At 37.8% G+C, this 13,175-nt stretch overlaps 1 protein-coding gene across 13 annotated transcripts in view; it reads right to left on the bottom strand.

Moving 5' to 3' along the window:
- The window catches only part of ZNF691 (zinc finger protein 691), an 80,121-nt gene that overhangs the window by 41,286 nt on the left and 25,660 nt on the right, over positions 1-13,175 (bottom strand). For all 13 annotated transcript variants that reach the window (XR_011073502.1, XR_011073504.1, XR_011073507.1 and 10 more), the window contains one exon: positions 5,322-5,381. The gene's annotated coding sequence lies outside the window, so the exon portion shown is untranslated. The remainder of the gene's footprint in view (positions 1-5,321; positions 5,382-13,175) is intronic.

Genomic DNA, 13,175 nt, shown 5'->3' with positions numbered 1-13,175 from the left:
TTTGACCTGCCTACTCCCCAAGGCCCAGGCCTTGGGTATAAGTAACTTGATGGGGGTGCTCAGTAAATGGAAACTAAAAACCTTAAACCCAATCAACATTACACTTGATAGCCCCAAGCCTCTCCAGGACTCAACCCATTACCAAGGGCTCTATGGTGGCCCATTCGAACATGGATCTGGGCCGAAACCAAATCACATTAACCAACACCTTCCACCTGTCTCTTCCTCTAGGCTGGTTGCTCCTTGAAGGCCACTGGAACACTGTCCCCAACAGGAATCAGCCTAACACAAAGAAGTTATCAATAAGTGTCTGGTGAATTTGACTTACCCTCCTTATACTACATAGCTACCACCCACAATACCATAAAAACATAAAAACACTTGCCCATCTTCCTTCTTTCTCTTCTGAGGTAACCCAGGCTCCTGTAATCTGGGTTTCATTCATTTAGATGAATGCCTGAACAGCTTTTATTTCGGTCACTGATGAAAGGAAAGACAGATATCCCTGCTCTCAAAATGCAATAATGGGAAGAATAAAGGATACACAGTTAAGTTATAGTGTTGTATCGTGATTCCTGGCCAAAAGGAAGAGACTATGTCAGCAGTACATGTGAATGATATAGTGAGGTACTTAAGTAAGAGAGAAGTTTGCCCACTGTAGTGGACATCTGTTTTTGCTGCCTGTCATCCAATCACCCTTCTCTAGGACTGCTCCCTCCCTACTCTCAGCCCACGTGTTTGTGGTGGATTTGACTCCACCTCCAACTCTAGGGGTCAACCTGAGACCCCAGGCATGGCCATTTAAAACATCACATTTCCTCGGTCACAGTAATTAGTTCCAGAATAGACCCATGAGCTAATCAGAGTCAGTGAGATGCAATGATTCCTTTGTGGGAACACTGGGAGAGAGGCAGCCACATTTTCTAGCTGTCCTTGAGCCCAGAGGGATAGCACCAGTCATCTTGCACCACAAGAAAGCCCGTGTCTGAATGGAGTCAGCACAGACAGATGGACAGAGAGAAGCAGGGTTTGAGTCTGTAGCAACCCTGCCTGAAGCCAGAATTTTCTGTCACATGAGCCAGTGAAGTCTCTTTCCTTGAGCTGAAATTGACCACTTAGCTGTGAAGTCAACCTATAATGCATATGAGCAGACACTGATTAAGTCACTTCAAAATAGTTTACTTAATTATTCCGAAGTCATTTGACTTTTCAGGAGGTTGATCCATCAGGGAAACCACATGCACACTGGTTAAGAGCACAGGCTTTAAAAGCCACACACGCATGGAGTTGATTCCTGTTTTCTTAACCTTTCTGAGCTTCCATTTCTTCATCAGTTAAATGCAGATAATAATAGTGTTGATGTGATTTTTTTTCATGTCTGAGGGCAGATTTTTGTGAGCACAAAAGACTACAGCATTTTAAGTTCTAAATTAATATTAAATTTTTTCATCTACAAACTCAAAACCTTGGCTTTATTTAAAACTTAAAAGTTCAACTTACAAATATATTATTCTATTTATAAATTGATTATATTTATATAAAAATAATGATTAGGCTTAAGGGGATCTTTTATTATTGTTCGGGTAACTCAGGCAGAACAATTAAACTCTGTTAAACAATCCCATTTTTAAATTTATAAAATGTAATTTCATTAAACATTGTAAACTGAATATAAATTTCATGTATTCTCTTTTCATTTTACACCCATCATATGCACGCTCAATCAAGTTTCATCTCTAGTGAGCAAATTCTTCCCAAGTACTTAACAAAAATTTGTTACATATATATAAATAACACATAGATCAGGATTTCTCTGGTGGCGCAATGGTTAAGAATCCTCCTGCCAATGCAGGAAACACAGGTTTAAGCCCTGGTCCGGGAAGATCCCACATGCTACAGAGCAACTAAGCCCATGTGCCACAACTACTGAGCCTGCGCTCTAGAGCCCGCGAGCCACAACTACTGAGCCCATGTGCTGCAACTACTGAAGTCCGTGCGCCTAGAGCCCGTGCTCCACAACAAGAGAAGCCATGGCAATGAGAAGCCCGCACATCGCAACGAAGAGTAACCCCCACTCGCTGCAACTAGAGAAAGCCTGCACGCAGAAACGAAGACCCAAAGCAGCCACAAGTAAATAAATAAATAAATAAATTTTAAAATAAATAACATATAGATCTAGTAGATCTAGTATTCTAATATTATTTACATGGGAATTCCCTGGCGGTCCAGTGGTTAGGACTCTGCGCTCTCATCACCAAGGGCCTGGGTTCAATCCCTGGTCGGGGAGCTAAGATCCCACAAGCTGCACGGCATGGCCAAAAAAAAATTTTTTTTAATAATATTATTATTCACAATTAAATTTCCTTACATTTCATAGGTCTAATCTACCAAACTAGGCTAATCTCTTAGATTCTTCAATATGCCATATTATTTCAAAATTACATTTTAAGTACCAAACACATACACACAATTATTTTAAACACAAAAGTATTTATATGATAGGTTTGATTTATTTAACATTTCTACATTTATTTATTTATTTGGCTGTGCTGGGTCTTACTTGTGGCATGTGGGATCTTTAGTTGCGACATGAGAACTCTTAGTTGCAGCATGTGGGATCTAGTTCCCTGACCAGGGATTAAACCTGGGCCCCCTGCGTTGGGAGCACGGAGTCTTAGCCATTGGACCACCAGGGAAGTCCCCATTTCTGTATTTAATTCTAAGCCTTTTCAGACTTGAAAAGCCACTTACGCACTGAGAAAGAAGTTCTACCATCTCCAGGGATTTCAGATTACTGGGTCAACAGTTCACAATCATGATAGAGTTACCATCTAGGGAGGCCACACTGAGGTAACCAGCTTAACAGTTCCTGGCTGTGATATAGTTACCTTCTTAGGAAAGCTGAGATTGACACATTAAACAAGTCGAGGCTATTGGGTTGACAGTTTATTAGCACAATAAGTCACTATCAGTCAGAGATTTGACACCTGAGCTTTTCAGGCTTCAGGATGACTCTATCTGAGCCACATGTGGATACACTGAGACCTTTTTACTGTCTCCACCACAATGTGGGACTTCTAGTCCCTATCCTTCTCCTGGGTTCAAATTACACCCTCTGTAATTCATCTGCTCAGAGTGTGCAACCTCACCCAGCTTTCAAGAAAGGAAACTTACACCACAATTTGAATGGATTCTTGAGTTCTCTTAAGACATTTTACTGCAACTGTTCTTTAAAAACTACTGAGGCCTTTCCACCCTTCTTCCAAGATTCAGATGTAATTGGTCTGGGTGCAGGCTGGGCATCAGGATTTTTCAAAGCTCTCCAAGTGATTCCAGTATGCAGCCAACATTGAGAACCACTGTTACGCCTTCTCCTCTAGCTCTAAAGACGTACTAATTTTATTGCATTGGCTCTTGACTACCTCTCATACCTCTCTTTGTCTGTCGCAAGTTGTGTTGATGACAGTAAAGTTATAATATAGAAGAGTGATGAAAACTTAAGGGCCTAGAATTAGACTGCTTTGGTTGATCTTGAGCGAATTTCTTACCTTCTCTGTGCCTTAGTGTCACTATCTGTAAGATGGGGATAATAGTTATACCTATCTCCTAGGGTTGTTTTAAAGTGGGATTAAGTGGCATTTATACATGTAATGCTTACTGAACAGCTCCTGCATATATTAAGTACTCAATACACATTAGCTATTCTTATTATGATTATTTTTATGCAAATGATCATATAATCTGCAAATAAATCTCTTCCTTTCCAATCCTTAGAGTTACTCTTTCATTTTCTGGTCTTATTGTATTGGTCAGGACCTCCAATATCACACTGAACATTAGTGGTGATAGAAGTACCCTGCATCTTATTGGCCTACTTCATTACCACTATTAAAGGAAATGCTTCTAAGGTTCATAAGCATACTTGTACTTTAATGTATGAGGTTTGATGGAGGTTTTGCTACAGATGCTCCTTTTCATATTAAGGAAATTCTTTTCTCACTTTTTAAGAGGCACTGAATTTTATTGTGTGCTTTCCTTGCACTGAGGGCAACAATCATATAGTTTTCCTCCTTTAAGCTATTAAGGTGAATTTCACTTGTTGAAAGGACAGCATTGATGAATGGGGGGAAATTGAGAAGGGGAGTTTATTATATAGGAGGTGGGAAAAGCATCAAGGTTAACTACCAAGAAATAAATTCACTAAGTAAATTCAGGAGAAGCTATTCAGATGAGTCAGGCCTTATGAAGAGAGAGGAGAAAAACAAAAAGTATGGAATGTTTCCATTTTTGTGACCACAAAAGTGAGGGTTTCAAGAACACAGTGGGTGATTAACCAAGTAAGATTAAAGTTTCTGTAATTTTGCACTGCATATCCTTTCTCCCTTGCTGCCCTTGCCTTTTGCCAACTGTAGTAGGTGCATTTTTTTTTTAGTTTTTTCTTTTTGCTTTTTCCCCCAACTTTTTATTTTGAAAACTAATCCCCAGAAAAGGTGAACTTATGGTATAATGAATTAATAGCTTATCCATTACCTAGATTCACCAGTTGTTAACGTTTGGCCACGTTTTATTTATCTGGGTATCCATATATGTACTTTTTTCTCTTTTTGCTGAACCATTTGAAAGTTCCAGACATGACGACGCTTTATGCCTGAACACTTCAGCATGTAGCTCTTTAACAAGAACATTCTCCTAAATATCTGCAATACCATTATTACATCCAAGGAATTTAACATTAATATATTTAATATACAATAACATAGTAAAATTTCATCAATTATCACCAATTTCCTTTATAACTTTTTTCTTATTTGATATAGGATCCAATTAAGGATCCCACAGTGCATTTGGTTGTCAAGCCTTTTTAGTATCCTTTCATCTTTATCTTTAATCTAGAACAGTACACATACACATGCCATGTATGCAATGCACACACACATAGGTAGTCTTTCATGACTCTACTGTTTTGGAAGAGTCCAGGGAAGTTGTCTTTTAGAATGTCCCACAATCTGGATTTGGTCACCTTCCCCCCAACAATTAGATTTAGGTTAATCATTTTTGGCAAAAATACTATATGTGTGATGTTGTGTACTTCCCATCACATCACATCAAGAGGCACATAATGTCAGTTTGCCTTGTTATTGGTGATGGTAAATTTGATCATTTGTTTCAGGTGGTATCCATCAGAATTCTACTTTAAAGTTACCTTTTCCTCTTTATAGTTAATCAATTAACCTATGGAATGATACTTTGAAACCACGTAAATTTCCTGTTCTGCAACAATCTTTCACCCAATAGTTTTAGTATACATTGATGATCCTTACCTGAATCTATTCATTACATGATGGTTGTAAAATTGTGATCTTCTAAGGCAATAATACCACCTGCAAATGAAATAAGTGGAAGTTAGAGATGTTAACTCTACCTTGGGGGAAGATCTGGGGAGGCACCTACAAGGGATTTATGCAGAAGACAAAGACATGATGTCCTGAAAGAAAAACATTATCTTGAGCCTTTACACCCAGGAGAGCTTCTGGGTTCTGGATCCATAAGACAGCTGTTTTTCCTGTCAACTTCAACCTAGTTAAAGTTAATAAATCATGCAGTTGCACATCTGTTTTATCCGTATGTTGAAATCATTAGCCTTGCTGTATGAATGAACCCCAGACATTCATTCCCTGGTCCTCCATATAATTTGGCCTGGATCACAGTAACTGTAGTGGCTTACTGCTTGGATCGTTCTCCTTGCCTGTGCTATTTATTGCCTACAAAGAAGTAGTGGGACTAGGTTAGGAAGCCAAAAGCACCGATAGTTTTTAATTTTCAAAAATCCTTACATTCCTAGAATAAGCTGTACTCTGGTTGTATGTAATACATTATTTTTAAATTTACTACTGGGTTTAAATTTTAATATTTTATTTAGAATTTTCGCTCCATGTTCACAAATAAGGTTGTCCATTCTACTGCCCTTAAGTGGTCTTGGTATCAGTATTATATTAACCTCTTAAAAATGAGTTGGATAATTTCTCTCCTTTGGAATAACATGTATAAGATAAGAATTATCTGCTCCTTTGAAAGTTTAGTAAAGATTCACCAGTAAAACAGTCTGGCTTTAGTGTTGTTTTTTTAAAAATTTATTTATTTTATTATTTTATTTTATTTTATTTATTGTTTCTGGCTGCGTTGGGTCTTCATTGCTGCGCGCGGGCTTTTCTCTGGTTGTGGCGAGTGGGGGCTACTCTTCTTTGCGGTTCACAGGCTTCTCATTGTGGTGGCTTCTCTTGTTTCAGAGCACAGGCTCTAGGCACACAGGCTTCAGTAGTTGAGGCTTATGGGCTCTAGAGCGCAGTCTCAGTAGTTGTGGCTCACGGGCTTAGCTGCTCCATGGCATGCGGGATCTTCCCGGACCAGGGATCGAACCTGTGTCCCCTGCACTGGCAGGCGGATTCTCAACCACTGCGCCACCAGGGAAGCCCTGGCTTTAGTGTTTTTAATGAAAAGAATAGGTAAATAAGTTGTGGTATTCCCCCAGTACAACAGTATTCATACAATAGAGTGGTGAAAATCAAATGCAGCTTCATGCAATAACATAAATAAATCTCAAAACGGTGAAGCCATCATTTTTGTTACATTTGTTTGTATGTTTTGCTATTATAGGCAATGCAGCTATAAACATTCTTCTACAAGTCTCTTGCTGCCCATGTGCAAGAGTTTCTCTAGGAAATATACCTCATAGTAGAATTCCTAGCTTGTAGAGTGTATGCATTGTTCAACTTATTAAGGCAACGACATACTATTTTCCTAGGGAACTTTTCCAGTTTACACCAATATCAGCAACACGTGAAAGTTCCCTTTAGTCCATATTCTAGCTAACATTCACTATTATCTAAGTTTTGCATTTGGTGGCTGTGTAATTGGATTTTATTATGATTTCAACTTTCATTTCCCTGATTTCAGATGAACTGGAAAATTTTTTCAAATGTTTATGGATTATTTATGCTTTCTCAATCAAAAACAATCAAAATGTCCATCAATGGGTGAATGGATAAATACATAAATGTACAGCTATATAACAGAATACAACTCAACAATAAGTATGGATGAACTATTTATGAACCCTACAGCATGCATGAATCTCAAAATAATTGTGCTGATTGAAAGACAAACAAGAGTACATACTGTATGATTCCATGTATATAAAATTACAGAAAATGCAAGTGATCTACAATGACCACAGCAGATCCAGTGGTCACGTGGAAGCAAGCAGAGGGTGAAGATGAGAGGGAGGATCACAAAGGACATGAAGAAATTTGGGGGATATTGGATGTGTTCATTATCTTGACTGTGGTGATGGCTTTACAGGTGCTTATGTGTGCCAAAACTTAACAAATTGTAGACTTTAAATATGTGTAGTTCATTGTGTGCTGATTTTACTTCAATAAAGCTGTCAAAAACAAGCAGCCCATTAAAGATTTATTTCTTACTCATGCTCCATGTGCATCATGAATTGCTAGTAGTATTTTCATTATCCTCACTCTAGGACCCAGGCTGATGGAGAAGGTACCATCTGGACAGTCCTGATTGCCATGGTGGAGGAAAACAAGGGCATGTGGCAAAGCACATACTAATTCTTAGAGCTTCCACCCAGAAGTAACAAGGCCACACCTAACTTTTGAGGCTTTACTAGGTTATCATAGCATCAGGATCATTATATGTTTCTGATGAATTATAATTCATCATTATGTGGTCCTTTTTAACCCTAATAATACTTTTTCCCTTATAGTCTGTGATTTCGCATATTAATGTAGCTACACACTGGCTTACTTTTGGTAAGTAATTGCCTGGGATATCTTTTTAAATTCCTTTACTTTCGATCTTTCTGTATCTGTACATCTTATTTATTTTTTATTGTGGTAAGAACATTTAACATGAGATTTACCCTCTTAAATTTTAAGCTTACAAATTGTATTGTTACCATAGGCACTGTGTTGTACAGGTACTATGTTGTACTGTTGTTACTAAGGCACTATATTTGTCTTTAGAACTTGTTCATCTTGCATGATTGAAACTTTATACCCATTGAACAATACCTCCCATTTCCTTTGCACCTAGGAACCACCATTCTACTCTGTTTCTATGAGCTTGACTATTTTAGATAAATGGAATCATGCAGTATTTGTCCTACTGTGACTGGCTTATTTCACCTAGCATATGTCCTCAAGGTTCATCCATATTATTGCACATGGCAGAATTTTCTTCTTTTTTAAGGCTGATCAATATTTCACTGTATTATATACTGCATTTTCTTTATCTAGGCTACATTAATGGACATTTAAGTGGTTTCTGCATCTTGGCTATTGTGAAAAATGCTGCAATGAACATAGGAGTGTAGATATCTCTTTGAGATCTGTCTTTCAATTATTTTAGATATATGCCCAGAAATGGGAGTGCTAGATCATATGACAGTTCAATTTTTAATTTTTTGAGGAATCTCTGTACTATTTTCCACAGTGGCTGCACCATTTTTATATTCCCACCAACAGTGTACAGGGCTTCCAATTTCTCCACATTCTCACTTTTTTTTAAATGTAAATTATTTTATTTATTTATTTTTGGCTGCATTGGGTCTTTGTTGCTGCGCACGGGCTTTCTCTAGTTGTGGCGAGCGGGCACTGCTCTTCATTGTGGTGCACAGGCTTCTCATTGTGGTGGCTTCTCTCGTTGTGGAGCACGGGCTCTAGGCACACGGGCTTCAGTAGTTGCAGCATGCGGGCTCAGTAGTTGTGGCTTGCAGGCTCTAGAGCGCAGCCTCAGTAGTTGTGGCACACGGGCTTAGTTGCTCCATGGCATGTGGGATCTTCCCGGACCAGGGCTTGAACCCGTGTCCCCTGCATTGGCAGGCGGATTCTTAACCACTCGGACACCAGGGAAGTCCCTCATTTTCTTTTTTTATAGTGGCCTTTCTAACAGGTGTGAGGTAACATCTCATTGTGGCTTTGATTTGCATTTCCCTGATGATTTGTGTTGTTGAGCACCTTTTCATATACCTGTTGGCCATTTGTATGTCTTCTTTGTAGAAATGTCTATTCAAGTCCATACCCATTTTTTAATTGAGTTTTTGTTTTTTGCAACTGGGCTATAGCGCTTCCTTATATATTGTGGATATTAACCCCTTATCAGGTATAATGTTTGCAATATTTTCTCCCAATCTGTAGGTTACATTTTCATTTTGTTGACTGTGTCCCTTTGCTGTTCAGAAGCTTTTTAGTTTGATGTGGTCACAGTTGTCTATTATTGCTTTTGTTGCCTGTGATTTTGGTGTCATATCCAAGAAATTACGAAGACCAATGCCAAGAGGCTTTTCCCCTATGTTTTATTTTAAGAGTTTTACAGTTTCAGGTCTTATATTTAAGTCTTTAATCCATAAAGGTTCAATTTCATTATTTTGTATGTGGATACCCAGTTTTCCAAAACAATTTGTTGAGGAAACTATCCTTCCCCATTGTGTATTCTTAGCTCTCTCTCTTTTTATTATTATTACTGAAGTAGAGTTAATTTACAATGTTGTTAGTTGCAGGTGTACAGCAAAGTGATTCATACATATATTCATATCATATATTTTTCAGATTTTTCCCATTATAGGTTATTACAAGATATTGTACATAGTTTCCTGTGCTATACAGTAGGTCCTTGTTGTTTATCTATTTTATATATAGTAGTATATAACTATTAATCTCAAACTCCCAATTCATCCCTCCCTCCTCCGCTCTGCCCCCTTTGGTAACCATAAATTTGTTTTCTATGTCTGTGAGTCTATTTCTGTTTTGTAAATAAGTTCATTTGTATCATTCTTTTAGATTCCACATATAAGTGATATCACATGATATTTGTCTTTGTCTGACTTACTTCACTTGATATGATAATCTCTAGGTCCACCTATATTAATGCAGTGGCCTTATTTCATTCTTTTTATGGCTGAGTAATATTCCATTGTATATATAACACATCTTCTCTATCCATTCATCTGTTGATGGCCATTTAGGTTGCCCCCATGTCTTGGCTATTATAAATAATACTGCTATGAGCATTGGGGTGCATGTATCTTTTCGAATTGTCTTTTCCAGATATATGCCCAGGAGTGGGATTGCCAGATCATATGATATCTTTATTTTTAGTTTTTTGAGGAACCTCCATACTATTTTCCATAGTGGCTGCACCAATTTACATTCCCACCAACAGTGTAGAAGGGTTCCCTTTTCTCCACACCCTCTCCAGCAGTTATTATTTGTAGCCTTTTTGATGATGGCCATTCTGACTGGTGTGAGGTGATATCTCATTGTAGCTTTGATTTGCATTTCTCTAATAATTAGCAACGTTGAGCATCTTTTCATGTGCCCATTGGCCATCTGTATGTCTTCTTTGGAGAAACATCTATTTAGGTCTTCTGCCCATTTTTTTTTTTTAATTTTTTTTATGTATTTATTTTTTGGCTGTGTTGGGTCTTCGTTGCTGCGCGCAGGCTTTCTCTAGTTGCAGTGAGTGGGGGCTACTCTTCGTTGCGGTGCGCAGGCTTCTCATTGTGGTGGCTTCTCGTTGCGGAGCACAGGCTCTAGGCACGCAGGCTTCAGTAGTTGTGGCACACAGGCTCAGCAGTTGTGGCCCATGGGCTCTAGAGCGCAGGCTCAGTAGTTGTGGCACACAGACTTAGTTGCTCCATGGCATGTGGGATCTTCCCGGACCAGGGCTCGAACCCACGTCCCCTGCATTGGCAGGCAGATTCTTAACCACTGTGGCATGTGGATTCTTAACCACTGCACCACCAGGGAAGTCCCTTCTGCCCACTTTTTGATTGAATTGTTTGGTTTTTTGATATTGAGCTATATAAGCTGTCTATATATTTTGGAAATTAATCCCTTGTCGATTGCATCATTTGCAAATACTTTCTCCCATTCTGAGGGTTGTCTTTTCGTTTTGTTTATAGTTTCCTTTGCTGTGCAAAACCTATTCAGTTTAATAAGGTCCCATTTGTTTATTTTTGCTTTTATTTCCATTACTCTAGGAGACAGATTCAAAAAAATATTGCTGTGGTTTATGTCAAACAGTGTTCTACTTATGTTTTCCTCTAGGAGTTTTATAGTATCCAGTCTTATATTTATGTCTTTCATCCATTTTTAGTTTATTTTTGTATATGGTGTTAGAGCATGTTCTAATTTCATTCTCTTAATGTAGCTGTCCAGTTTTCCCAGCACCACTTACTGAAGAGACTGTCTTTTCTCAAATGGATATTCTTGCTTCCTTTGTCATAGGTTAATTGACCATAAGTGTGTGCATTTATTTCTGGGCTTTCTGTCCTGTTCCGTTGATCTATATGTCTGTTTTTGTGCCAGTACCATACTGCTTTGATTACTGTAGTTTTGTAATAGGGGAGAAGTCAGGGAGAGTGATTCCTCCAGCTCTGTTCTTCTTTCTCAAGATTGTTTTGGCTATTTGGAGTCTTTCACGTTTCCATACAAATTTTAAATTATTTGTTCTAGTTATGTGAAAAATGCCATTGGTAATTTGATAGGATTGCATTGAATCCATAGATTGCCTTGGGTAGTATGGTCATTTTAACAATATTGTTTCTTCCAATCCAAGAACACAGTATATCTTTCCATCTGTTTGTGTTGTCTTCAATTTCTTTCATCAGTGTCTTACAGTTTTTGGAGTACAGGTCTTTTGCCCACTTAGGTAGGTTTATTCCTAGGTATTTTATTCTTTTTGATACAGTGGTAAATGGACTTCTTTCCTTAATTTCTCTTTCTGATATTTCATTGTTAGTGTATAGAAATGCAACAGATTTCTGTATGTTAATTTTGTATCTGACAACTTTACCTCATTCACTGATGAGTTCTAGTAGTTTTCTGATGGCATCTTTAGGATTTTCTTTTCTTTCCTTTTTTTTTAATTGAAGTAGAGTTGATTTACAGTGTTGTGCCAATCTCTGCTGCACAGCAAAGTGACTCAGTTATACACATAGAGACGTGCTTTTTATATATTCTTTTCCATTATGGTTTATCACAGGATACTGAATATAGTTCCCTGTGCTATACATTAGGACCTTGTTGTTTATCCATTCTAAATGTAATAGTTTGCATGTACCAACCCTAAACTCCCAGTCCATCTCTCTCCCTCCCCCCCTCCCCCTTGGTAACCACAAGTCTGTTCTCTATGTCTATTTCTGTTTCGTAAGTAGGTTCATTTGTGCCATATTTTAGATTCCACATGTAAGTGGTATCATATGGTATTTGTCTTTCTCTTTCTGACTTACTTCACTTAGTATGATAATCTCTAGTTGCATTTAGGATTTTCTATGTAGAGTATCATGTCATCTGCAAAGAGTGACAGTTTTACTTCTTTTCCAATCTGGATTCCTTTTATTTTCACCTCTGATTGCTGTGGCTAAGACTTCCAAAACTGTCAAATAAAATTGGTGAGAGTGGGCATCCTTGTCTTGTTTCTGATCTTAGAGTGAATGCTTTTGGCTTCTCACCATTAAGTATGATGTTGGCTGTGGGTATTATTGGCTCTCTTGTCAAAGATCAGGTGACTGTATGTGTGTGGGTTTATTTCTAGGCTCTTTATTATGTTCCATTGTTCCATGTGTCTGTCTTTATACCAATACCTTACTATTTGATTACTGTAGCTTTATAATATATTTTGAAATCAGAAAGTGTGATGCCTCCAGCTTTGTTTTTCTTTCTCAGGATTGCTTTGGCTTTTGGGGATCTTTTGTGGTTCCATGTGAATTTTAGGATTTTTTTTTTCATTTCTATTTAAAATGTCAGGATTTTGATGGGGAAAGCACTGAATCTGTGTATAATTTTGGGTAGTATAGACATCTTTAAAATATTGTCTTCCCCAATATGAACATGGGATGTCTTTCATTTATCAATATTTGCATCTAATTTCTTTCAGTGATGTTTTGTTTTTTTCAGTGTATAAGTCTTTTGCCTCCTTGGTCAAACTTATTCCTAAGTATTTCATTCTTTTTGATGCTATTGTAAATGGGATTGTTTTCTTAATTTTCTTTTCAGTTAGTTCATTATTCTAGAAATGCAACTGATTTTTGTATGCTGATTTTTTAATTCTGCAGCTGTACTGAATTTATTACTTCTAACAGTTTTTTTGTGGTCTTC

Source organism: Eschrichtius robustus, chromosome 3, assembly GCF_028021215.1.
Source record: "Eschrichtius robustus isolate mEscRob2 chromosome 3, mEscRob2.pri, whole genome shotgun sequence".
NCBI classification, from domain to species: domain Eukaryota; kingdom Metazoa; phylum Chordata; class Mammalia; order Artiodactyla; family Eschrichtiidae; genus Eschrichtius; species Eschrichtius robustus.
The sequence above is the reverse complement of the archived record's forward strand: the minus strand, read 5'-3'. Positions and strand labels throughout refer to the sequence as shown.